We start from the raw sequence: 25,720 nt of genomic DNA on the forward strand, positions 1-25,720 counted from the left end.
ATTTTGTTTGCCTGTGCAATCCAAATGACAGATGTCATGTTCTCTAATCAACCGTTTCTTCATAAGCGTTGATTTGTCCAATGCATGGGATGTGTCTCTCGAAAGCAAGGTCTTTATTAAAAAATGTTTTATGGTTTAAAATATCTAAAGAAAGAAATCTCGATCAACTATACTCGTGTATTTGCATTCAGTTTGCGCATCAACTATTTAATTTTCTTTTGTTGTCTTTGAATTTTAGAGGTCTTTGTTTCGTGGAAAAAAATCTACCGGACAGTAAAATGTCTCTAATTGCCAGTGAATAATGATGTAAAACAAGTTCTCTCCCATTTGAGTTATTTTATTTATGTCACCAATTTCATTGACGGCGGGGCAAGAGTTAGAAAATAAGTGCATACATATCTTAAAAATCGAACAATAGTGCGACTATCTTACATTACCTCCAATCGATTTGGCAGTTTTATCATTTATTTTTAGTTAATTATTTTTTTAAAAGAAGATGGGAAGATAAGGCGTATAAAATGCCCACACAAGATACTAAAAATAGAAATATCAAGACAACTAATCTGATAAATTCGCAAAATATCATTGAAAACAATATATATTTAACATTTCATCGATTTGTAAGCCTTAAATATGTTCAATACTTAAGGTATGTTAATTCAAACTGGCGTGTATGTATCAAAACCTCCAAATTGAACCATTTTTTAGAACTTCGATGCCTTTTCTGTTACAGAGTAGGTCTGTGCTCCATAGTTTTCGCATAGTCTAAATAAGGTATTATGGAAATCAAACCAATTTCAATCAATAAAAAAGTGGAGAGATGACCCACTATACATTAAACATTTTAAAAAATATTCACAAGATTAATAACTACGGTGTTTTTCCTTTGCGCGTTTTGACGTTCCATAAGCTTGTGGCACATTGGAATCATCCGATCAGACTGTATATTTTTAAAAAAAATTTCGGCCTGACATGAATTTAAGAGGGCTCGATGGTTGTGGCCATTTTTAAACTGTATTGATCTCCTATAACAGGAGATCTCAAAAATAAAGGAAAATGTTCTGATTTAAAAGGTAAAATGTATGGACTTTTTCTTTATTAAATAATTGTTTACAGCAAAAGAGATTTGTATAATTATCTTAAAATTTAAAGATGGTCTGATAGCTACATGTAATTAATATGTAGACAATCCAGCCTTAAAACCTATTGTGTGAATTAGAGCACAAACATGAATCGTCTAAACGTCAAACGGTCCCGATAATTGTTGCATCTGTTTCTTTTATTATTAATTTATTTTTCAATAGCAGTTTCTCTTTTTTTGATATTAGACATCGTCCCAATAATATAACGGTGTATGTTCTTTTTATCCATTTTTCATGGATTTAGAGCAGATTTTGTTCGATAATTTTCTGGACTGAGTAAAGGACACTGGATTTTGCAAAAGTGATGCTTGTGATATATAATTACAATTAAAAAAAAAAAGATTTCTTATACAAAGAGCAAGTTAAATTCAACTGCATATTTATTGGAACACTCGAAATTTTCGAACTTTTGTTATGCTTAATCAAATACAATTTTGAAATACACGGAGGTGTAATAATATCTAATTCATTATTATTTTCTTTTTCAGAAAAGGGGTTCAGTAATTGTTTGTCAGGCGTTCTGTTCTGTTCAGAGACTCCATTTTAAATAGATCTATATTAGTCTACAATTTAATTTAACTAATAAATTTGTATGAAATAATTTGAAAGAAATCTCATATAAGTTTAGCAGCAAAAACGTAAACTTCCCAAAATATAAATTGTGTGTCCCACCACCGCTGAAAAAAGTGAGCGGGTCGATTGCTTAATTTGGTATCGCCGAGAAAAATTAGTACACATCAAATACAGGCTAATATACTCGTGCATACTATTCTCACGATTGATTGACGCTCCGCTTTCTGATCAAATAATACAATGATGAATATGGCTGTAATAACGATGCTGCACTGAGGGGTTCTGCACTGAAATATACAATATTTGATGTATTATGTACGTTAATATTGAGAATATCTCTGACTTAAAAATATTTAAGAGGGTGTCGAAAAAGAATTAATTTAGCAGGGCTTTGCACATGCTACACACATGTCTTAGATTTCAATAAAGTTTAGTGTTTCACTTTATTTTAACATGGTCGTAATACATGTAAAAGAAAGAAAGAAGAAACTGCTTAAGGATCCTCGACACACCAATATTTTATTCATGGATCGATAAAAAATCTTTTTTGAAATATGATTCAAGAAAACGGAGATCGATATCTGCTTTCAGTTATTTTATATATATATATTAATTTTTTTTGTATTTTATCAGTGAACTGGGAAAACTGTTTTGAGGACAAACAGGGTATATTAGAGATAAATACTTGGTGTTGATTAATGTGTTATATAATTATAAATAAATGCATGCCGAAGATTGTGTAGTCAAGTAAATTATTTCTGAAAAAAAAACTGTAAATATTTTATATCTTTTGAATATATGTATAAAATTTAAAGAATAACATATGGTCACATAAAGTACTTTCTGGACAATGTTATTTTACAAAGAAATTGAAACAAAATTGCGAAATTTTAGGATTATACTGTTAATCAAATTTTAACCGATCCCGATTGAAAAAAAAATAATTCTGATCAAATTCATTCAAAATTGAAATTTTACAAAAATACTGCAGTTTATTCTCAGTAATTGATGTTAATTTATAAAATCAGTTAATTACCAAACCGTTTTACAGCTAAACTTTTTTAAATGATTCTTCATCGATCCATCAAATAATGCATTGGTGTGTCGAGCCACCTTAAAATGATCACACAGATTTTATTTTATCAATAAAAAGTCAAAATAAATGGTTTAATTCATTCAAAATACAAATTCTCATATATTGGATTGGCGTGCTTTCATGTGCACGTACATGTATCTGAAATGTCACATACATATATACACAGTGACACATGTATTGGAAAATTATTTCTGAGGTAAGGGAGATAACCCTTATAAATAAAATATATACATGTAGATGGATAAAGCTCTGGGGATAATTTTGTCACAATTATCAAATCTGTCAGGACTAATACTTGAACTGTATTTAGTTTGCTATTTTCCTGGATTCGCTTGGGGAGAGTAGTGCTTTTGGCACTCATACAGAAAACTGAACACATTCATTCAAGTGGTTACAAGTGAATTGATTGTTATGGTTACAAGTGAATTGATTGTTATTTACAAAGAAGTTGAATTTTTTTTGGTCTTGTAACTTTTTTTCTCTATATGGGCAGAATTGTATGGATTTTATTCAAATATAGTCAAAGTATTACCCCCTGATGCTGTTGGATGCACTGCCACAGTAACCCCATCACGTATTAACTGAGAATGGAAATCCACGCATTCTTTGTGCATGTTTTAATCAAGTGCACGCTGTAGCATAATGGCTAAGGCAACTCTATAGAGTACCATACTCCGAGATGTTGGGATGCTATTGGAGACTTAAAGACAAGTAAATTTAAAGGCACTCTCTTCAAGTATTTACTATCTATACTTATAAATAAGAACATTTTCTAAAAAAAAAAACAAAAAAAAAAAACCACACCTCTTTGAAATATTTGTACTGAAGTTACTGCTTTCACCTTTTGTATTTCAACACGTGTGAAACTGTATTAGCATTGGGGATTAATTTCATTTAGAATGTTCATTTTGGAAACGACACCTTCGCTAGCCAATGGTTTACGATCTCAGAGGGGATCGTTAAACCTAGGCTTCCGAAGATGTGGAAACGATAGGAAAAATATTACGAAAAACCCTTGAAGTTAATTATTTGAAATATTTTCTCAAATGTACAAAACAATGACTTAAAATCCTGTAAAAGGTAATCCTAATCCATTATCTTAGGAAAATAATGTAATATCCATAAATTACTATAGGCAGAAAAAAATGAGATAAATTTGGATAATTGTGAAATCTACATTTCATTTTGAATGGTGTTCATTTGATATTTGTGCATGCTATAGCCTTTAATAATTTAAAAATATGTATAGTAACTTGTGTTCCGTTCACGATAAAGACTTGACATCAGCAGTGTTCAGACTTTTTGTCCATCAAATTTCAAGGTCATCATTTTATTATTACATGTATTTACCTCTGTCAAATGTACTTAAACCTCAAATAATGAAAAACCAACGGTTACTTGAGGATTACCAATTTGTTTTTATTTTCTCTCAATCAGGCTTCGCTAATTAGTAATTAACGAAAGTTTCTCAAAATATTCCGGAAACCATCTGGATATTTTGAATTTTACAATCTTGCGCATGCGCATTACATTCACGCTAAGTCACATAAGTCTCTTTAGTTTATGTTTCCACAATATCACATTTGCATGGATAAAGTCAGAAACGATAATACAAAAACGTGTACATTTTCAATGGAAATTTGCTATATGTATATTCTGTCATCAAAGAAAATACGGGAGATAACTGTAACACAGTACATTTACTATGAGAAATCCCGAGAGATCCGAATATCAACATGATGTGTAACTTAATTTGAAGCGAGTAAAAAAGTGTTGAATCCTTCGATCAATAATATGAATTAAATATTTAGATGAAAAAGTATTTACAGCCTCAGAATGGTTTGTTATGAATAATTTTAACTGTTATTTTAATGCAACTTAATTCTCTCCAAAAACGATTTCGGAGCGATTCTGCAATTTTCTGCTACATTACGGGTGTATGGGAGGCATTTTTACTGTGGTGCAGGCCTGTCAGATTATTCTAACTAAGCAAAGTGTAGTGAAATTAATAGCATTATCGTAGGCTTAAAGCTTGGAAACTTATGTAAATGTCAACAATACGGTTATCCATGTGTATCTATTTCGTAAATGTTCGATATCATATGCAATATCAACCCGTGCACGCACGGGTCAAAGTCTAGTTACTTTTTAAGATATTACACATGTTTGTACTGCTATTTCTACTGAAGACATTTTCTTGCTTACATTCACTAAAATCAATTCTAAATGTAATTTAAGGTATTTTTTTAAATGTAATATATACCGGTATATAGAAAAAAAAGCACATGTTAAGACGAACATTTGCAACACTTAACAGTCTCTAGGAGGAAATTGTTTAGACTCCTCAATTAAAATCTATCAAAATAAAGAAAATTTTGTATATACATGTATATATATATACCCCAATAATAAAAAAAATGTAGATTTACATTTGACGTATTGTATATTACTCATGTTTAAAGTGGATATTATCTAGTGGATTGTAATTTTGCATTTATATACGTGTTTAATTAATTACCGAGTTGGAAATTATAAGCCCCTGTGGAATGATCATTGCAGTATGGATTGTAACCTGGTTTTTTTTTATTATTGTAGTTACTCTGTACACATTTTATATAAAATTATCCTATCGCCGTTAATTATGGGAAAAAGAAGACCCTAGTTATATTGATGGACAGCAAGACCTTTTGAAGAACTTCTACACTTCTTGTAAACTGTAAAACGTGGATCCGCTCCATGTAGGCTCGAACAGGTCTGGGTGATTACAAAACTAATTCAAATTCGTTCAGGTTTGAATTTCGGATTTTTTGGACATTTTAAAAAATAAATTAATGAACGCTATCCCAAAAATAAATAAGTCCCAGTAGATATATTTAAGTTTGGTACAATGTTTATAATAATTTAATATCATACATGTACATATTGTTTTTTTTTAAAGCAAAGACTGAGTAGTATCGAGTCATCGGACTTTAAATTCAACGTAGCGACACACAATATTAATGCTGATATTTTTTTTACCATCTCTCTTGTTACCGTCTTCCTTGGAAGGCGGTATAATTTAGAGTCTACGGATTGTGCACGTCCTTTACTTTGTGATTGGTAGAAAATACATGATGTGAAAATTCACATTTATTTTATTGATTGAAATACTGCTCGGCGCAAGGGAAATAATTGTCTGATTAATCAGCGCGGGCTGACTTATTAAGTTGGGATAAAAAGGGACATGGTCACGATTTTGATCAAATTTCATTTTTCTGTTTTGGTTATTTACAATGCTTTAGAAATGCATTTCTAATGATCAAATGAAATTTGGATGCCAGTCGATGAGTTTTAAGCAAGATACAGGGCTCACAATTCTTCGTCATGTTAACAAGACTCGTGCCCTGTTTTTGTTTACAGAGGTTCAATATATCAGTAAAAAATCTTTTTCAAGATGATTTGTCAATTTTCTTATTCATTTAAGCGTAAATAAACAGTTCCTAACGATTAGCACATTCATTTTAGGTCTAAAACTGGAATGTTCACTTAAACATTCAAATTGTAAACAAAAGCTTTGTTTTCATAGTGAAGAATTGTAAGCTCTGGAACTCGCTTAGAACTCAACAAATGACACCCAAATATTGGTTGCCCATTAAAAATGCCTCACTGAAGCATTGTAAACATTAAAATCGAAAAAATAATTTTTGACCAAAATCGCGACCATGCCCCTTTAAATGCCCTTGCGTAAATTGGAATTTTGGGAAGGAATTACCAGACAGTCGGTGTAAGAGAAAATCGTAGAAGTTATGAAACTGGTCAGTTCATAGGTCAAACTGCGCATCGTCGTATTGGAAGAATGTCCACGGGCATCGTCTACAGCCACGATCAGAAATCCGCATATATACAATTCTTCCCGTCTCTTACTTACATGTAGATTGAAGAGGAAAACAAGTATTCCTTTTAAAGGAATGATCGACATGTAATATCATTGTTTAACTCTGTTTATGTAACGCGAAGGCATTACGGTACGTGCAATAAACTTACTTATGCGTTGTATTGGTATAAGCTAATTTTAGCAATACATTGAATCAATTTATCTTGTTTGCCACTATTTATGTTGTCAGAAATAATTTGTTTTAAAATACTTAGAAAAAAATATAAGACTCGAGTTTGATATACATTACAGAGGAAAGCAAGTTCTTAAAATAACATTTGGTAATATAAACAATAAACTAAATTCATATGTTCATTTAAGAGCTCAGAAAATTGTCAGTTCAAGTGATTCATGGTAGCTATAGTATGTTTGAATCATTGTTATTCGTGCTTTAGTATCTTAGTTGTTACTTGATTTACTAGTTGAGTATATCCATTTCTCTCCATTAAATGCTTGATTAAAGAGTTACTATTGTTGACATTTTGAGTAAATCGCCCATGTTTTTAGTTAAAGTAGTTCACCATTGTTGTTCATGTCAGTTATGTGGCCCATGGGCCTCTTGCTATAATAAGAAACGAAAACTATATCCAACATTATTTATGAATATTCAAACGAACTGTCCATGTATGAATTTTAAATTGAACGTAAGTTCAAGAAAAGTTCTAGCTGCAACAATGTAGCCCTCTCCGATTTTTTTTTATATCTGATGTTTACTGGAGAATGCTACAATTCCACAGGATCTCCGTAATGGGGCCAAATTAATTTTTTCATGCGGCTGACTTCGGTCTGAAAAGATCCTTTTTAGATTTAGACTTCCTGAATTTAAGATAAAAATGATTTTTTAAATTCAAGTTGAACAAACTAACCGTATATTAATCAAAACTAGATAAAACACATTAGCATGTTTACCAGTCGTCATTTTCAGCAGTCATGACAGTTCTGAAATGTCCATGTATAGTGCACGTATATTTTCAACAACTATCACTAACTATATTACATTTTTCAAAATATCTTTGTTTTGCAGGAAAATGATTTCATATCAAAAAAAACCCACTACATATTTGAAAGTAAAACGGTTCTAATATGTCATTCACTGTTACAATCATTTAATCTTTATAAACCTAAAACTGAATATGAAGGTTGGATAAGAAGCTCATGAAATTGTCAATTCAAGGGCTTCATGGTAACTATAGTATGTTGGAATCATTGATACTCTTGCATTTATATCTTTGCAATACACGTGATCTATTATGGTTCCACCATCAGTTGTTATTTCCGTTACTAGTTGAGAGTATCCATTTCTTTCCATTAACTGCTTGATCGAAGAGATGCCATTGTTTATGTTTTGATTAAAATCGCCCATAATAAGGCAAGGAAGATTCAAAGTCTGAACAAATACTAACATTTTATTCATCGTTTTCAAAAAACATTCAACAGTATACGATGATGGTCGGTACAACGTAATAAATAATACATTACTCGCTTTAAAAGCTATGTATTCTAGATTGTCAATAGGTAAAATAACTCGTTCATACTGGCATTGTCTGTTAAGCTTTCTGTAGACACATACTCCTCCTTTGCCCTGAGCTTGTATTGCATTGTCTGAAGTGTATGCATTTCTGCGAAGTTGATGGACTGATGAAAACAAATTCAATTCCGTATCAGGAGTTATTTCATTTGTCACCCATGTTTCTACTAAACAAATGAAATCAGTACTTCGGTTTCTTAAAGTAATCTTAAGATCCTCTAAATGGTTTCGCAAACCCTCTATATTGTGATACAACACTGTCAGTCTCTTTTCAGTCACCTCTTTGTCTATGTCAAGAAACTGATGCATTGAGGCCAGACATTCTGGGATACATGGATTTGAATAAATTGACTTTTCATTAAAATCTCGCAATGTCAAACCTTCAAGGGAAGTTACACGACTTAAGGCAACATAAGCTTGTCCTGGTTGAAAAATCTTTTTCAATGACACAACTGCTTCAGAAACGGTTAAACCTTGCACTTTATGTACAGAACATGCCCAGGCGAGTTTTAATGGAAACTGTTTTCTAACAATGTTACTGTTTTTTCCTGCCATCTCTTCTACTCGCTCGATGAGTACTCTTATTTCGTTATTTACTTTTGTTCCACGTCGCTTACCAACACTTTTGTTGTCAAAACATACTTCTACCAACTTCACTTCCGATGCATTCGTAAACTTTCCATGTACCAATTTTGTAACAGTTCCAAATGCACCGTTAACTAAACCATCTTCGATATCTATGTTATAAATCAGCATAACCCGTGCACCAACACATATCTGAAGCTCTTTTACTAACCTGAATTGATTTTTTACCGACGAAAGCGTATTTCCTTTCTCTTCTCCTCGTGAAGACTTTTGTTTGATACAGTCTTCCGCTCTTAAAACCGTTGGTTCTATTTCATTGTTTGAACAGAGTGAAGCTAAAGCTTGTGCATTGAATTCATTGACTTGTGCATTTGTCGAAAATATATGCAATGCATTAATAATTTCGTCATTTTCTCTGCTCTGTAGTAAATCTTTGTCCTCCGAACTTAAGTTTTCCTTCTTAATCTTTATTCTACATCTGTTAAGAAGCTCGGCAAATTGTTTATCTTCTTTTTGTCTCATGATCTCGGTCAAAGTCACAACTTTAAAAGAATCATTCCAAAGATCAAAGTAGCAATCGTGTATGAAAAGAGGCTTTCCCTTAACAGGCGGTAACTGAAAAAAATCACCAAAGGCTAAAACGCTCACATTTCCAAATGGTGTATAATCTCCAGTTTGTTTTATTTGTCTTAGACGGCCGTGTATGTAAGTCAACAGTTTCTTATCAACCATCGAGATTTCATCAATTATCAACAACTTTAGCTGCCCGAGTTTTGTTCTAAGCGTATTTAACTTGTCATCACCAAGTGGTTGATATTCTAATGGCAAAGCGCTGTTTCCAGGTATAGCAAATGTACTGTGAATAGTTGCTCCTCCAATATTAAATGCTGCTACACCCGTTGGTGCCGTTAACAATACTGATATATCGTCTGGATTTGCTAGGGAAGGAGCAAATAATCGTGATAACTCATAGTAAATGCTTTTAATTAAATGACTTTTCCCAGTTCCAGCACCCCCTGTGATAAAAACTTGTAGTTGCGAAGGTTGTCTTCCACCTATTGTTTCAACACACCATGATTTTAGTTTGTAGAAAATCCTTTGTTGAGTTTCATTCAAAGATCGGATAATTTTTGTGCCTTCATCTTTTGAAATTAAAGGTTGGGAAATTTCAACCGATTTCGAAGACTTTTCTAACAAATCAGGAACTTGCAGTTCTAATTCATTATCGTCGGTGTCTTGAGCTTCTCTCTCAGTTATACATTCAAGCCGATCAACTTCTGCTTCTGGACAAATCTGTGACCATGCATTTTCTCGAATACCATCATTTTCAAGTGTTTCTTCAGCCTTTTCTAAGGCATCTATATCCTTTTCAAATGAACTCCGGTTTCTTTCAACAATTTCTTTAACACCTGGAGAGTTATAAAATTCCTTGTAGCTATTTCTAGATTTAAATTCTTCGATTGATCTGTGAGGACAAAATAATTGCAAAATACTGAAATAATATTTCTCAGCGGATTTATCTGGTGAAAATCGGGGGTATCGTATGACAGCTTTTTCAGTTAATGTTCTTTTCTGAATGTAACCCAAGTTCTTCTGCAATAAATGAATGGGGCTTCTTGGATTTTTTGATACCTGCGATGAAGCTAAAACTCTATACTCAGAGCAGAACTCAGCTAAGCACATACTATCAAATTCATTAGAGACGGGTCTTGCAATGTACTTCTCAGTGAGGCTTGACATCCAAATTTCTTCATCTGCATCTGATTTCTTTTCCAAAACTTTTAAAGGTAGACTCATACGAATCGGATTTTCACCTATAGGTATAAACTGAACTTTTCTTGAACATCCTTTCAACTGCAAATTGCAAACTCTGAAAGCAGCTTCTTGTGCACTAACCTCTCTGTGATGTAAATATGCGGCTCCAAGTTTTTTCATGGCAGTTCTTGCTTCATGATTTCCATCTCTTGCTTCTCTTTGGGTGCAATCCAAAATTTGACTCATTTCTCTTTCTGCTTTTGAAATGTAAGATACTATATAGACTACGCATGCATATGCATCAGTTATATATTGAATGTCCATATTTGCATTCCAGCAGGAGAGTAGCTGTGCGTTATACTGATTAATCCATGATTCTTTAGGATTCCGTTTAAGAACAACACATGTTGACTTTGTTAGAGAGTTGTTTGCTTCTTCAAACTGTTCCTGAGTAATACCTAATGTCTGGAACAATTCTTCAGCAACCATCTCTTTCGAGTCATTCTCCTTGATAAAATTCCAAATCCTTGATAACAACTCCTTTGATCTATCTTTTCGGTTGGTCTCTTCAATATTGTGTCGAATAACTTTATCGTATTCTTCTTCGGACATATTCAAGTCAACAGTTTTTATGTTTTCTTGCTGAGGATGACACACAAAAGTTTTGTTTGATGGTGGTCGTGGAAAATTGAATCTACATTCTTTAGAACCTTTTTTACATGACTTCGAATGCGACTTGCTGTGCGTTTGAACGCTTTTAACAATTTCATATGTTTCATCATTTTCACAAGGAATTTCACAGGTAACATATGCATCAATAAAGTCAGTTACCTCACAATCAGCATCTGTATGCAATTTTGGCGCATCTTCAATCCAAAATAGACAATGTGTATGCGGAGATCCTCTTTGCTGAAATTCAACTCGATAAAAGTAATCTTTAACTTTTCCGATAGGATTTGCATTTGATAAAATCACTTTCTTGAGAAAGGTTCGAAACCGATAATCAAACATGCGTGAAACAGTTATTGGATTCTTTTTAAGAAGTTCCCATTTTTCTGAAAGTGTCAAGTCTTCAACATTTTTGAAGTCATTCTGTTGTTTTAAGATAGCTTCGAATATTTCCGGCCATCTCATTTCAGCAGCAGAGAAGGAACAAAACCATGTTGGAATACCCAGTTGTCTGATCATTGCAAAAAGATCCTTTTGTGCTGTCTGCCAAAATGGGGGAGTCCCTCGAATCGGTTTTAGAAATTTATACCCGTCGTCCGTTTTAAAAATTTCCTGCAGAGATTCTTTGTTTTTTAATGATTTCAAAGTTAACTTACTTCCATCAAAACCTTTCTCTGGTGTCTTTCTTAATGCTATTGAAACGTTTGATACTACTTGTTGCAATTCTGTAATATACTGAGAAAAGAAAATGAAATCGGTATCATTTGCGTATCTAGGGTCAATATTCATTAATTTGTTTAAAAGATATCTGGACAATGTTAAACGGACGTCTCTTTCATCGTCAAATACATTTTCACCTGTTGGGAAGTGACATGGAAAGCACTTTGTGTCTATTCCTTTTTCTGTTAAAATGCTAACTGGATTATTTCTTTCACAAGGTGCAAAACAAAATATTTGATCGAAATATTGATCAAGAACTTCTTGACCTAAATCAACTGGCTGCAGACAAGTATCATGTGGCAATGCATGATTCAATTCGTCATCAACGGTTTCGCACATTTCTTTTTCGTGTACACGTTCCTCGTCAGAGTCCTCATCCTTATCAGCAGACAATTCAATGGGATTTTCCCAGGTCTCGTCAAATTTAAGGTCTTTGTAATATTTATTTGCTTTGCACAAATACTCAATTGCTCGTCTGACCTTTTGAGTGTTAATAAACTTGAAATCGCAATGTCCTTTATAAGAAAGTTTTCTTTTCAACTTAACTTGAATCAATTGGTTATCATTTTCAGGTCGTGGCAGTGACTCTATAGTATCAGACACATTGCTTGGTACGCATACAACAGGTCCTTGAACACCAAGCTGACCTCCTTTAGGTAAAGCCATCATTTTCCTGAATGGAATGATTCGCGAGACAAGGTGGCGCTCAACAGAATTTAATTCTTTTAAAACTTCTGGTACCTCTACATTTTCTAATTTATTCATATAACATTCACTTGGCATAGTTCCAGATTGGAGTTTTCTATGGCAAGTGTAGCAGACCCACAATTTACATCTAGAAGAGCACACGTGTGTTTCAGTCCCTGGACAGCTTTCTAGATAGTTTCTGGATACACATGCTTGTCCTAATTCAATTCCGTCTGGTGTTTTCTTGTCGTACATTCGAGGATCGCATATCAAGACTTGTTTTCTGAAAAATAGTTTGTAGCATACTGAACAAACATGATCGGGATACATCTTCATTTCATTTTGAAACTGTTCTTGCACGAAAGTCCAGTTCTTCCGATTTTCGTGATTTTTTGCCCGTTTGGCATACACATAATTTTTTATTTTTTGTCTGTGAACTTCGCTTGTTTTATACTGTGCATAAGAAGCTCTTTTTACCTTGTCTTTATGGTTTTCATCAGTTTTGTACTTTTTCACTGAAGCTTCTCGGACCTTTGTTCTATGTTCGTCGTTTGTTTTGTACTTTATGATTGATGCATCTTTTAGTTTGGCTTGGTGGATAGAATCTGTACTGTACTTTGTTTTTGATACTTCTTTAACTTTGTCCCTGTGATGCTGATCCTCTCTATATTTGATTTTTGAATACAATTTTACACTCTCCCTTAGCTGTTCACTTGATTTGTATTTCTGCTTTAACGCATTTATCTTTTCCTGCTTGTATATTTCATCCAAGATGTATCTATTTGATGCATAGACTTTTTGTTGACTTTTTCGTTTATTTATTTGATTAATACACTCAAAAGCATTACAATTTTCTTTTACTCTTTTCTTTCTGTATATATTCATGGTTTCAGTACTTTTTCTTTTTCTTCTCAATTTCAACGAGTCAGACATTTCATATTGGGCAAGTGGATAGCTCTGTTTAGAATCTAGAACATCTGAGTTTTCAAAGGTAGACAGCTTATGGTCGTTTTCTGAATTAGTTTGTTCTACCTTATTGATCTCAAACTGAGCACTGGTTTTTGAGATATGAGGGATCATTTGACATTCATATGAACTTGTAATTTTTACCCCAGTGACCTCGAACTGCTCAAAACCATTGGCATTCATAGAATTTGCCAGCGCTATACAATGTGAATTGAGCTCTTCAATTGTATGATATTCAAGAAGTATACAAGTTCCACATCCCGACACTTTACCATACATATCTCTGGAGTGAGGATCAAAAACATAAAAGGAATTTCTGCCCTTAAGGATAATGTAGGTATTACCTTTGAATGTGACAAAAGCACCATCGGAGTTTACAAGAGCAATATTCAATGCTTCGTTTACAGTATAGCTTTGCAAACCAGAATCATGCAGGAAATTTCCAGGATATATCAAACCAAACAATGAATCAGCAAACTCGAATGTAAATTCTTTATTGAAACATTCAATTTGTCTAGGAATTTCTGTAATCATTACATAATCATTGTGCATGGTAGAGCTACCTGCCAGAAACTTATACAGATCATTTCCAGTATTCAATACAACATTCATGTCAGTAACATTCCAGTCTTGTGTGTGCTTTACTTTGCTATACATCAAAGAAGCAAGACTGTTCAAAACACATTGTTTTCCGGCGGATGCACCGAACCTAGGATGTCCTTGATGACAGTTGCCTTGCAGTATTTTCCTCTCCAATTGACGGTTTTCATCACCAGTGCTACATTGAGAAGTTTCTTCCAAAGTGGTGTCATAAAAAAATGTATGTTCACTTTCTAATGTCTTGCTTATTGATTCATCTTCAACATTATGAAATGCTCTTTTCGAAAGAACAACATTGTTTGTGACTGTGCTTGTAGAGGTCTTTGGTATGTTTTCCTCTTGGTCGCCCACAGATAGAACAACTTCGTAATGTGCTCGGTAACAATGTTTCAGATAAATTGCCTCAGGCTCTACACTTAATCTGTTGTTTGCTTGTTTTCCGGAAAACCTTGCCCATGATTTACCGCTATTGTCAAACACAAAAATATCCGTCTGTAGCAGATGAGCTGCAGCAATAATTTCAACTTCGGTGGCCCATACACCATTTTTTAGCATACCCTTTTTCATAACATAATTGCAGACAGACTGGTATCCTGATCTTAAAAAGCTCAAAAATGTTTGCTCATTTTTCAAAAGATGATTCACTATAATGCTTCGTATTTTGAAATGATGGCATTCATCGCCAAAGATTGCAAATGACAGTGCTCTAAAGAAACAATTTCCGTCCCCTACAATAGATCTGGTTTTAACAGGAACCGTAAGCATTTGTTCAATATCTGTGGATTCTTCCGATTCATTTGAAACAACACTGGAGTTTGTTCTTTTTCGCAACCGTTCTTTGGTGACTTCAGATAGTGGACAGAAAGTAAATTCAGTTTTTTCACTTTCAATAACAGACAGTTCCACATTATCTTTCCTCAGTTTTTTCATGACTGCTGGGATTTTGGTTCTCGGTTTTTCTTTCAAAACATCAATCAATCTAACTTCCCGTTTTCCATAGTTTGGTTCTGATAATTGCTGAAGCTTGCGATCAATTTGGTTTTGTATATCAGTTGGAAATGAAGTACATCTTTTCTTAAGTCTGTTACTAATCTCTTCATTCTTTTCTTTGTCACAAATGAGTGAATCAAAGGTCATTTTACGTTTGCTTGAATTCTTGACATTTTTGTTCGTATTATTTTCTTTATCAATCACGATTTCACTTTTGATATTTTTTTCAATATTCACTTCATTCACATGACTTCTTTTTCTGTTTTTGACATTCTCTTCAGCTTGGCATAGACTCAAATGACTATTTGATTCCATGTGACATTTCGTTTTCCGTTGAGATGTAGTTGTTTCTTGTTCAGTGTTTGTTTCTTTATAAAGTTTTGAATCAGTTTCTTGTTTAATTTTCTGTTCTCTTGTTTCTCCGTTCAGTATACGTGTTTCAGTTACCTGATTAGTTTTCAGTTCTCTTGTTCGTTTGTTCAGTTTTCTTTCAGTTTCTTGTTCAGTTTTCAGTTCTCTCGTTTGTTTGTTTAGTTTTCTTTCAGTTTTTTGTTTAGTTTTCAGTTTTTTTGTTTGCTTGTTCAGTTTTGTTTCAGTGTTCAGTTCTCTTGTTTGTTTATTCTGTTTCGTTTCAGTTTCTTGTTTAATTTTCACTTCTTTTGTTTTTGTTTGTTTGATCAGTTCAGAAGTTCCATTGTTCAGTTTAGTAGTTTCAGCAAAGTTCAGCACAGTAGTTTCAGTATTGTTCAGTTCAGTAGTTTCAGTATTGTTCAGTTCAATAGTTTCAGTTTTGTTCAGTTCAGTAGTTTCAGTATTGTTCAGTTCAGTAGTTTCAGTATTGTTCAGTTCAGTAGTTTCAGTTTTGTTCAGTTCAGTAGTTTCAGTATTGTTCAGTTCAGTAGTTTCAGTTTTGTACAGTTCAGTAGTTTCAGTTTTGTTCAGTTCAGTAGTTTCAGTTTTGTTCAGTTCAGTAGTTTTTGTATTGTTCAGTATAGTAGTTTCAGTTTTGTTCATTTCAGTAGTTTCAGTTTTGTTCATTTTTGTTTCAGTTCTTGATTGTGTGCCAAGGTTTTTTATAGAGGCCTTGACAAGCCTCTGGCCACTAACTTTGTTAGTTTTGGCCAATGTTCCTGTAAAGGAACATACTGTTTCTGGGTTTTTTAAAGAGTTCCCCACCAAACTCTGTGAGTGTTCAGTGTTTGCTGCAGACTTTGCTGTCTTTCTCTTTTCTTTTTCCCTGGTTGCTCTTTGGGCAGCAGACACTCGTTTAGACCTCATTCTACAAAATAAATCAAAGCAAAATTAAGCTTAACAAATAATAGTCTTACTATATTAAACAAATAGCGAAAAATTGCATTACCTTTAACACTCATAATTAAATGTTTAAACCACAAAAATGTCAAAGCTTTAAGGTGGCTCAACATACCAAAATATTCAATGATAATGTTCAATGAAAAATCATGGTTTGAAATAAAGAACGGATAACAGGGCTGTTACAAAATATTGTATTCAATTAATCACATTTAACTTAATTAAATTAGAATTTCTTCAAATGCTTGCGATAAAAATAAAATTGATGACATAGGAGAAAATTCGTAAAGTATTTCAGTAAACATTCGATAGGCTATTAGAAACCAAACTGCAGGCCAGAACAGTTTACAGATATCATATAAGATGTCTCTGTGACTTCTGTGATTCAAGACTTCAAATCACCCCTTTAGGTTTCATGATTGCAAAACCATATGGACACACCATAGGGATGCGCCAATATCCCGTTGGCCTTTTCTTTACCTACTAATAAATGCTTAAATGCAACATGAGATCAAAATTTTAAATGCAATAAAATCACATCGCGTAGCACTTTTTACACCAAATATCTTAATGAATGAGTCTTTTCTAGTTTTCAATTTGTCAAAAGTAAATTTGATTAAACATTCATTAAATCAATATAAAAGGAAATTAAAATATTGTATATTTATCATTCTTTTTTACTATCATACAACTTGGCATTGAAATAGTAATCAAAGTTTGGAATCTAACAAAAACTATATTTTTGATGTTTTAAAAGAATTAAATTCTGTAAATGAATGGAAATCATTTGTTTGAAAATTTTGTTTGTTTTAATTTTATCGCCCTCCCTCTTAGATTTGGTATTTTGAAGTGACACAAGCATAGAAATAATTTTGAGTGGCCTAACAATGACAGTTTAATGATGAACATCCATTGATGTGCACACATAATACAAACAAATAAACATGTGCATATCTAGAAAATTCAAATTTCTTTACATTTACATAGAAAATTACCAAAAATATGCCTTGAATATGCTAAGTAGATCTGTTTTATAATAATACAATTATTAGCAAACAATTTTATCATTTTGAAAGATTTTCAGACAAGTCTAAATTTGTCTTATTGGCTTCCAATATGGATTCATACCATTTTGCTGCGAGGGCATTAAGCTAAAATCATATACAAGTTTACTATCTAGAGGAGTCACTTCCCTCATGAAGGATGGTAATAATACATTAGATATCAATACATGTACAACGAGATGTAATTATAATCAGGGCGATTATTAAGTCTCCCAAACGAATGAGGCCATCATTGGGGTAGGGATGACCCACATGGATCAAACTTCACAGACAAAAAGATTTAGAACTTGATTATTTTTATTTCTGAAGTTTAATGATGTTCCCCAGGGGTCCTTTACTAAATATCAGGTGAACCAACATGACCCAAGGAACAAGAATATATATGGCACTTCCTGTTTGAGAACCACCCTCAGGGCCCATGACCTACATACCATTTGATGCCCCTTGACATAAGGAACAAGGATACATATGGATTAGGGGTGGGGATCCTAACTGTTTTCAAGTTATTTGTGCACTTCCTGTTTGAGGGGGGTCAAGACTACCCTCAGGGCCAATGACCTACATACCATTTGAAGCCCCTTGACACGAGGAACAAGGATACATATGGTTTAGGGGTGGGGATCTTAACTGTTTTCAAGTTATTTGTGCACTTCCTGTTTGAGGGGGTCAGGACCACCCCGGTGCCCAAGACCAACATACCATTTGATGCCCCTAAACACAAGGAACAAGGATACATATGGTTTAGGGGTGGGGATCTTAACCGTTTCCAAGATATTCGTGCACTTCCTGTTTGAGGGGGGTCAGGACCACCCTCAGGGCCAATGACCTACATACCATTTGATGCCCCTAAACACAAGGAACAAGAATAGATATGGTGAAGGGGTGGGGATCTTAACCGTTTTGAAGATATTTGGGCACTTCCTGTTTGAGGGGGCTCAGGACGTATGCATGGGCCCATGACCTACATACCATTTGATGCCCCTTGACACGAGGAACAAGGATACATATGGTTTAGGGGTGGGGATCTTAACTGTTTTCAAGTTATTTGTGCACTTCCTGTTTGAGGGGGTCAGGACCACCCCGGTGCCCAAGACCTACATACCATTTGATGCCCCTAAACACAAGGAACAAGGATACATATGGTTTAGGGGTGGGGAGCTTAACCGTTTTCAAGTTATTTGTGCACTTCCTATTTGAGGGGGGTCAGGACCACCCCGGTGCCCAAGACCTACATACCATTTGATGCCCCTAAACACAAGGAACAAAGATACATATGGTTTAGGGGTGAGGATCTTAACCGTTTCCAAGATATTCGTGCACTTCCTGTTTGAGGGGGGTCAGGACCACCCTCAGGGCCAATGACCTACATACCATTTGATGCCCCTTGACACAAGGAACAAGGATACATATGGTTTAGGGGTGGGGATCTTAACCGTTTTCAAGTTATTTGTGCACTTCCTATTTGAGGGGGGTCAGGACCACCCTCAGGGCCAATGACCTACATACCATTTGATGCCCCTAAACACAAGGAACAAGAATAGATATGGTGAAGGGGTGGGGATCTTAACCGTTTTCAAGTTATTTGTGCACTTCCTATTTGAGGGGGGTCAGGACCACCCTCAGGGCCAATGACCTACATACCATTTGATGCCCCTAAACACAAGGAACAAGAATAGATATGGTGAAGGGGTGGGGATCTTAACCGTTTTGAAGATATTTGGGCACTTCCTGTTTGAGGGGGCTCAGGACGTATGCATGGGCCCATGACCTATATACCATTTGATGCCCCTTAACACATGGAACAAAAATATGTATGGTTTAGGGGTCAGGATTCTAACAGTTTCTGAGATAGATGGTCATTTCCAATTCCTGGGGATGGGAATGACCCCAGGGGTCAGATCTAAGAAACCCTATATCTTGCCTGTAACGGTCAATATATGATTCTGAAAACCCTAATATCTTTGTCCCTTTTTAAGTTATAACCATTTACAATAGAGTCTATGATTTTTCCCATTAGGTTTAATGTTAGAACCAACACCCTTTTGACCCCCAGAAAAGTGGTTGGCCAACCCTAAATGAGAAAAATCAAACCAGGGTGCACAACTAGATATGCAGGCCTATTGTATCCTCGAGTTTTGTACAATTCTGTTCAGCCATCTTTGAGGAACGGGATCTTCGTTTGGGAGACTTAATGCATTGTGGGTAAATAAATATCCTATAAATAAATTATAGCTACATGTGGTGTCTTTTATTACTTTACACTAACAAGAAAAAAAATCACATTAAATCTTTCAGTATTAGTTTAGAAATAGTGAAAACCTATATAATATCATTCAATGCATACACAAACTCAAACTTTCATTTTCGAGAAAACTCGCAATTTGCTGGGTTCTCAAGGATTTTATTAACACTGATTCCGGGACTTGGGTGCTAATTGACACCTTCGTTACTCCCAATCTTTATAATTTCTAGCATTCAGCAATCTCACACACACTTCCAATTACATGACACATTAAATTAAATATCAACAGGACAACATTAAGATGGTGACCATCTCAAAGGGCCCCACTTAAATAATGGACAATAGGATAAAAAGCATTTCATATAATTTTGCTTTGACCTTGACCTATAAATATAACTTAAAAAGTTCCCAGCTGGCATTAGAACTTTCAATTCAATCTCATTACTCATAATACAGACAGACATTTTTGTTCAATTTGAGCAAGATATTCACTAAATATGATTATAAGCTTACTTTTTTCATGAAAACAAGAAATCACATGTAGGGCGGCATGTCTTTTTGTTAATAAAAATGCTACCTGTACAAATCATCCATTTATCAAAAAAGATCAATTTTTAATATCAGTTATGGTTGTTTTCAAATATGTGTGAGCAATGACTCAAGGAAATTGCCACAAATTTCATAATATTAGGTAAATGTGTTTAAACTAATGCTTCTTATGAAAATCAAAAGATAGGAGAGGGTATACATGTAAGTGTATTTCTAAGTGATGTGATGCTTTTATCATGATAATATCATGTTGATGTATGTAGCATTGAATAAGGTTTCTTATTTAAGGAGGTTGAACAACAATTGACCTCTAAAATATTAGGTGAAGAAGCTTTACTTATGGAGAGCCCAATGAATCTGTGTTAACTAGAGAAAAGTGTAAATAGTGGGTTCACTTAAATGACCATATTTTTCTTAAACCTCACTGGAATTGGCAAAATGTGGTATACTTTTTCTCAGAATAGCATAAGCTTTTTAATTCTAAGACAAAATGAGTTTACATAGAATGTTAGTGTGAGTTAAAGATAGCAAGGGACAGTTTCGGATAAAGTACCTGTAAATATTTTTGTAAAATTGAGAGTTGCTGTACTTGAAGGCTTATGAGTGTTGCTAAAATTCATGAAATTATTTTTAATGATTATCATTAGTTAGAAAGATGTCTCTTGTTGAAATTGACTTGCAATATGTAGGCCCCATATGTAAGGTACATGAGAATCAGAAGTAAAATGCAAAACTGCAGCTATGACTGTTGTGTTGACTTTTCACAGTGAAATTGCAAGTAACAGATGGGAGGTAAAATAACACGAAAAGTAGGTGGATGGGACATTGTAAACTATACACCGTCCGTTATGTTTCTGACATGTGATGGTGCAACATGCACATGGTACGGAAGGTCAACCCTTCGCAGGGAATTTATAGCTGGGGGGGGGGGGTCTAAAAAGCTGAAAAATCATGAAAAATTAGCAAAATATGAAAGGGTCAAAATCTAATAAAATAAAATTTGTAGAAAAATTTACAGGTTTTGAATAGTAGTCTTCTTCAGAGATTGATGACTGGCCCTATAACAAGTGAATTAAAGGTATTTGTGCTGAATTGGAACTAAGGAAATACTAGTTACAGAGTTCCAAAGACACAAATCCCCTGGCTACAATGAATTGTATAAAAAAAAACTGTCCTGTGCCATTCGTAAGCCTTGCAACTGCATTACATGGGGTATAAAAATGAAACATCATAACATCATGTCACGGTTCCAAAATTTTTGGTTCGGGTCGGGTTGTAAAATTTTTGGTTCGGTTTCAGGTTTTTCAGGTCGGGTCTACTTTCAAATAAAATATTCATTTTTTTGCCACTTCAAAAATTTATTTCAATCTTCTATTACTTCATTCTTTAAGAACAAACTTCAACACAATAACTAGTTTCATGACTAGCAAATCGAACTACATTAGATAATATAAGTTAAAAAAAAAAACTATATTAATTTATAGAATATAATCATCACCGATTTATAAAATTTAATGCTTATTATCATAAATGGTTACAAGTGATTTGATAAATCTAATATAATGTTAACAAAATAAGTATATTTAAGATTTGAAACAAGTATAAAAAAAAAGTCAAATGATACATGTATGTTCGTGTATTTTCGAGTTGCAAGTACATGTACATACAATAACATGTAATGCACACGGCCGTGTGTTCTGTTTTCTGTAACCACGCAGATTTTCCCACATTATTTTGCATGAATTTGACTTCTGGCTTTCCTTATTCAATCTCACTACTTATAAATCCAGATAGTTCTTACCCTAAATATTTCTAAAAACAAATATTGAAAACATGTTCGATGTCCGAATTGTGAGCCGCCATCTTTGTTTAGTGAAGTCGTGTTTTTCCTTTATACACAGGTAAATTGCCTGATACTTTATTTAATGAGTGAACACGCATCGGTGAACATGGCCAGTTGTATACAAGTCAATGTTCATAACAAACAACAGGTCCATACTGATCAACCTTTCAATTTCGATGCCATTTTTCATAGAAAACGGATAATATTACAAAAATCGGAACCAAAACCAAATTGTTCCGCATTTTTGTGTAATTCGTTGACCAGTGACAGCCCTAAAACTGAGCATGCAACCTTTAATTCATGTTGGTAAAATGAAGATGCTTTGGATCCAGCAATGTAGGTTTGAAATTTACATATTTCGTTTCCTTTTTTACAACCCCCCCCCCCCCTAAATTTACTGTCTTTGTTTTAAAAATCTGCGCTCGACTCAACAAACATACATTATACTGAGGGTTCCCTTATCATACTTGCCAACCTCCAACATGTAAAAACCTGGTCATGACCAGATTTGGAAAGTAAAAAATCTGGTCATAGCGCGTAACAACATTCACGACATATTTCAATGATGTATACGTCAACAAAAATGTGTGTTAAAATATGTGTGTTATATTTTATTGCAAAGAAGCATTGTAACTAACAGTTGCTGATTTTGAATTGTTTAATACTTCCGATGTTGGTATGTACTTAAAGCAATCAATAGACTGGTTAAATTTACAAGACAGAAGGGCATTTTAATGTTCATTATTAAGTTCCGAGCGAAAAGTGTGATTTTTTAACAATGCTAAAACGCCTAAAAGCTCATTCTGAATCAGTATTACTGTTTGGCAGCACTAGAAAGAGTCTTTACTAAGGCTAGCAAGTCAAATTTTGGCTACTGAGTGCAAGTTTTTTATTATCATTTATTATTGTCTCTAAAAGTACATGAGTTTCTAAGATCACAAATCTTCTAAATGTTTTTTTTCAAAAAGCTTTGGATTATTTTATGTATGGGAAAAAAAAGTCGTTTTTGGTTTTTGATTCCGCTGGCCCCAATAAAGATCTCTTCCTTTTGGAAGCCATCGCACTTAATGATTTAAACCCTCGGTTTGTCAAAACAACTCACGATAATAATAAGCCTAACAATTACTTAGCTGTAATAGCCATCGGCATTGTTTACGTAAATCCAAGCTCAGCTTGAGTTCAAAACTGGATGTTCAATGCGCAACATAATTTATGAACCAAAGCCGGAAATCTCGAGTTTTTCGGGTTGTTCGACAAAAATCGGGTGAAAAGCTTGACCCGCCTGGTCATAAAAAATAATCGGGTGAAGGGTTGAAAAATCAAGTGTGACCCGATGAAATCGGGTCAGTTGGCAAGTATGTCCCTTGTTCCCATGATTAAATAGATGTTAAGCTGCCCTGTCTATCTTCATAATAAATAACTTTGAGAGATGAAATAATAGCTTTCCAGAAAAACATCGAAAACACCCTGAATGTATTATATGCATTCATCATAACACACTTATGTAAATTCGGGGGGATGCATTCCAAGTTTTAAGTAGAGCTGAAACGAATACCATAAATAAATATTCAAATATTTGTGAATGCTATTCTATTTGTATTCGATTATTAGTAGATGTCATCTACAAAGTAGTATTTATGTTTGACAGCTTATTTGACTATGTAATATTGCATGTGTAGACTGCATTAACATGTCATCTAAACTAAACGTATAAGTATCCAATGAATAAGGGGCACATTTTATTTTTATGAAAATGATATTAAAATACATCTCAATTAACTACAATCAAAAGATTTATTACTTCTTAAATATAATACAGCAGTACTGACACCTGAGACCGATACGTAATCAATCACTTTCCGCCATGTATGATTATAGTATTTTGATAAAACCAATAACAATCTTTAAAAAATCCTTCGATATTATCATTCTGTAACTAACATGCACTCGCTCAAACATATTTAACAAATTATTTAAATCTTTCTGCTATAAATACAATATTCATATTAATATCCGAAATGCTTGTATCCGTCCAATGTAAACCCTGCTTTAAATTCAATGTAAACAAGTATGGCAGTCATAGATCAGAATTTTGAATTAATGCTAAAATAACAAATATCATGAGACCTATTGGTGTTTTCCTTTTAGATGATTGGTTGCGGCTTTCTATATAATACTTCTTGTACCAACTAGACAGAGTTTGCAAATGGCATTGTAGAGTAAAATGTTCCAAAACCAAGCTTCTCTTTTCAATCGTAACGAAATAATACGATGCTGTATAGTTTACAGCGCTGCATACGGAGGTTAAACATGTGACTGAATATTTGAATAATAAATTTCCATTCCAAATATTAGAAATTTACTATTCGTTTGCGAATATTCCAACACTCATTTCAGCACTAGTTTTAAGATTTGCATTTTTTAACTTTATTAAATTTAATGACATAGTACCCATACTCAGTCTTAATTACATGTAATACAATAAAGAATAGATATGCAAGGCTGTCTAGCTGACATGTAAACTGATATAGTTGACATAGTGTAAAATTATAACATCTGGTGATATTAATACTGTTATAAAAGTGTTGCCATCTTCATGCTCTTCCAAAATGGTCCGAGAAGTTGCAGTTGTATAAATATGAGCAAAGCGAGCCATCGGGAGAGGTCACCAAATGTCCCTTTATATACTTGTTTACCAGTTTACTGCTCATAACACAAATTTAGTGTTTAGGTAGGCTAGCCCACAGGAGCTCGAGTTTTTATCAAAAAAGCCAAAAAACTTACTTTACTGACTGAACCATGAGCTATGAAGCTTAATAAAGAGACTCCGATGTGTCCAGTCAGTAAAGTAAACTAACTTACAATGTAATAGTATCAATGAGTCCTCGTGGTACCAACACATTTGTTCATGAATTTGTTTTTACTTACATGTTTTATATGTAGGTCTCTTCTTGATACAACAAATGATACAGCTATTTCAAAGCACCGTCTTCACAAATTCTTCTGAACCAGCGTTGTCAACCTTCGTAACTCTTGTAGAATATTCTCTGACTATCTCAGACTACCAAACCTGTGAGCAAGGAAGTGTCCATTTGCACGAGGAGTTTTAGCTATTAGCGTACTCTCGAACCCGACGTACATGAACATGTTAATTCGCTCCAAGACACGTTCGCAACCCAATGATTTAAAGCGCATTTCTTTCATCCCCGTATACAAAGGTAGACAGTATCTCTCATTGCTTCATGAAATAGTGAATTTTAACTTTACAAATTCAATGACTGTACTTAAATTATCTGCATACCTGTTTTTGTAAAATACTGACAATAATGAATTGTTTCTATAATAGAATTTCAGAGGGCGGATGCATGAATTTTCTAGCGAGAGATAGAGAGGGGGGGGGGGCATTCTAAGGCGTGATTTATCAATCTTGACATTTCTTTTAAATACGCTTAGTATAGCATGATTTTCGTTCCGTCCATAACGATTT

At 33.9% G+C, this 25,720-nt stretch overlaps 1 long non-coding RNA gene across 1 annotated transcript; it reads right to left on the bottom strand.

Moving 5' to 3' along the window:
• Positions 1–15,697: 15,697 nt before the first annotated feature.
• LOC109620068 (uncharacterized) lies at positions 15,698–25,324 on the bottom strand. Its single transcript, XR_010713053.1, has 2 exons — positions 25,162–25,324; positions 15,698–16,503 (listed from the first exon to the last, which is right to left on the bottom strand). It is a non-coding gene; the product is annotated as an uncharacterized lncRNA (long non-coding RNA).
• Positions 25,325–25,720: the final 396 nt, after the last annotated feature.

Source organism: Magallana gigas, chromosome 4 (assembly GCF_963853765.1).
Source record: "Magallana gigas chromosome 4, xbMagGiga1.1, whole genome shotgun sequence".
In the NCBI taxonomy this organism is placed as follows: Eukaryota; Metazoa; Mollusca; class Bivalvia; order Ostreida; family Ostreidae; genus Magallana; species Magallana gigas.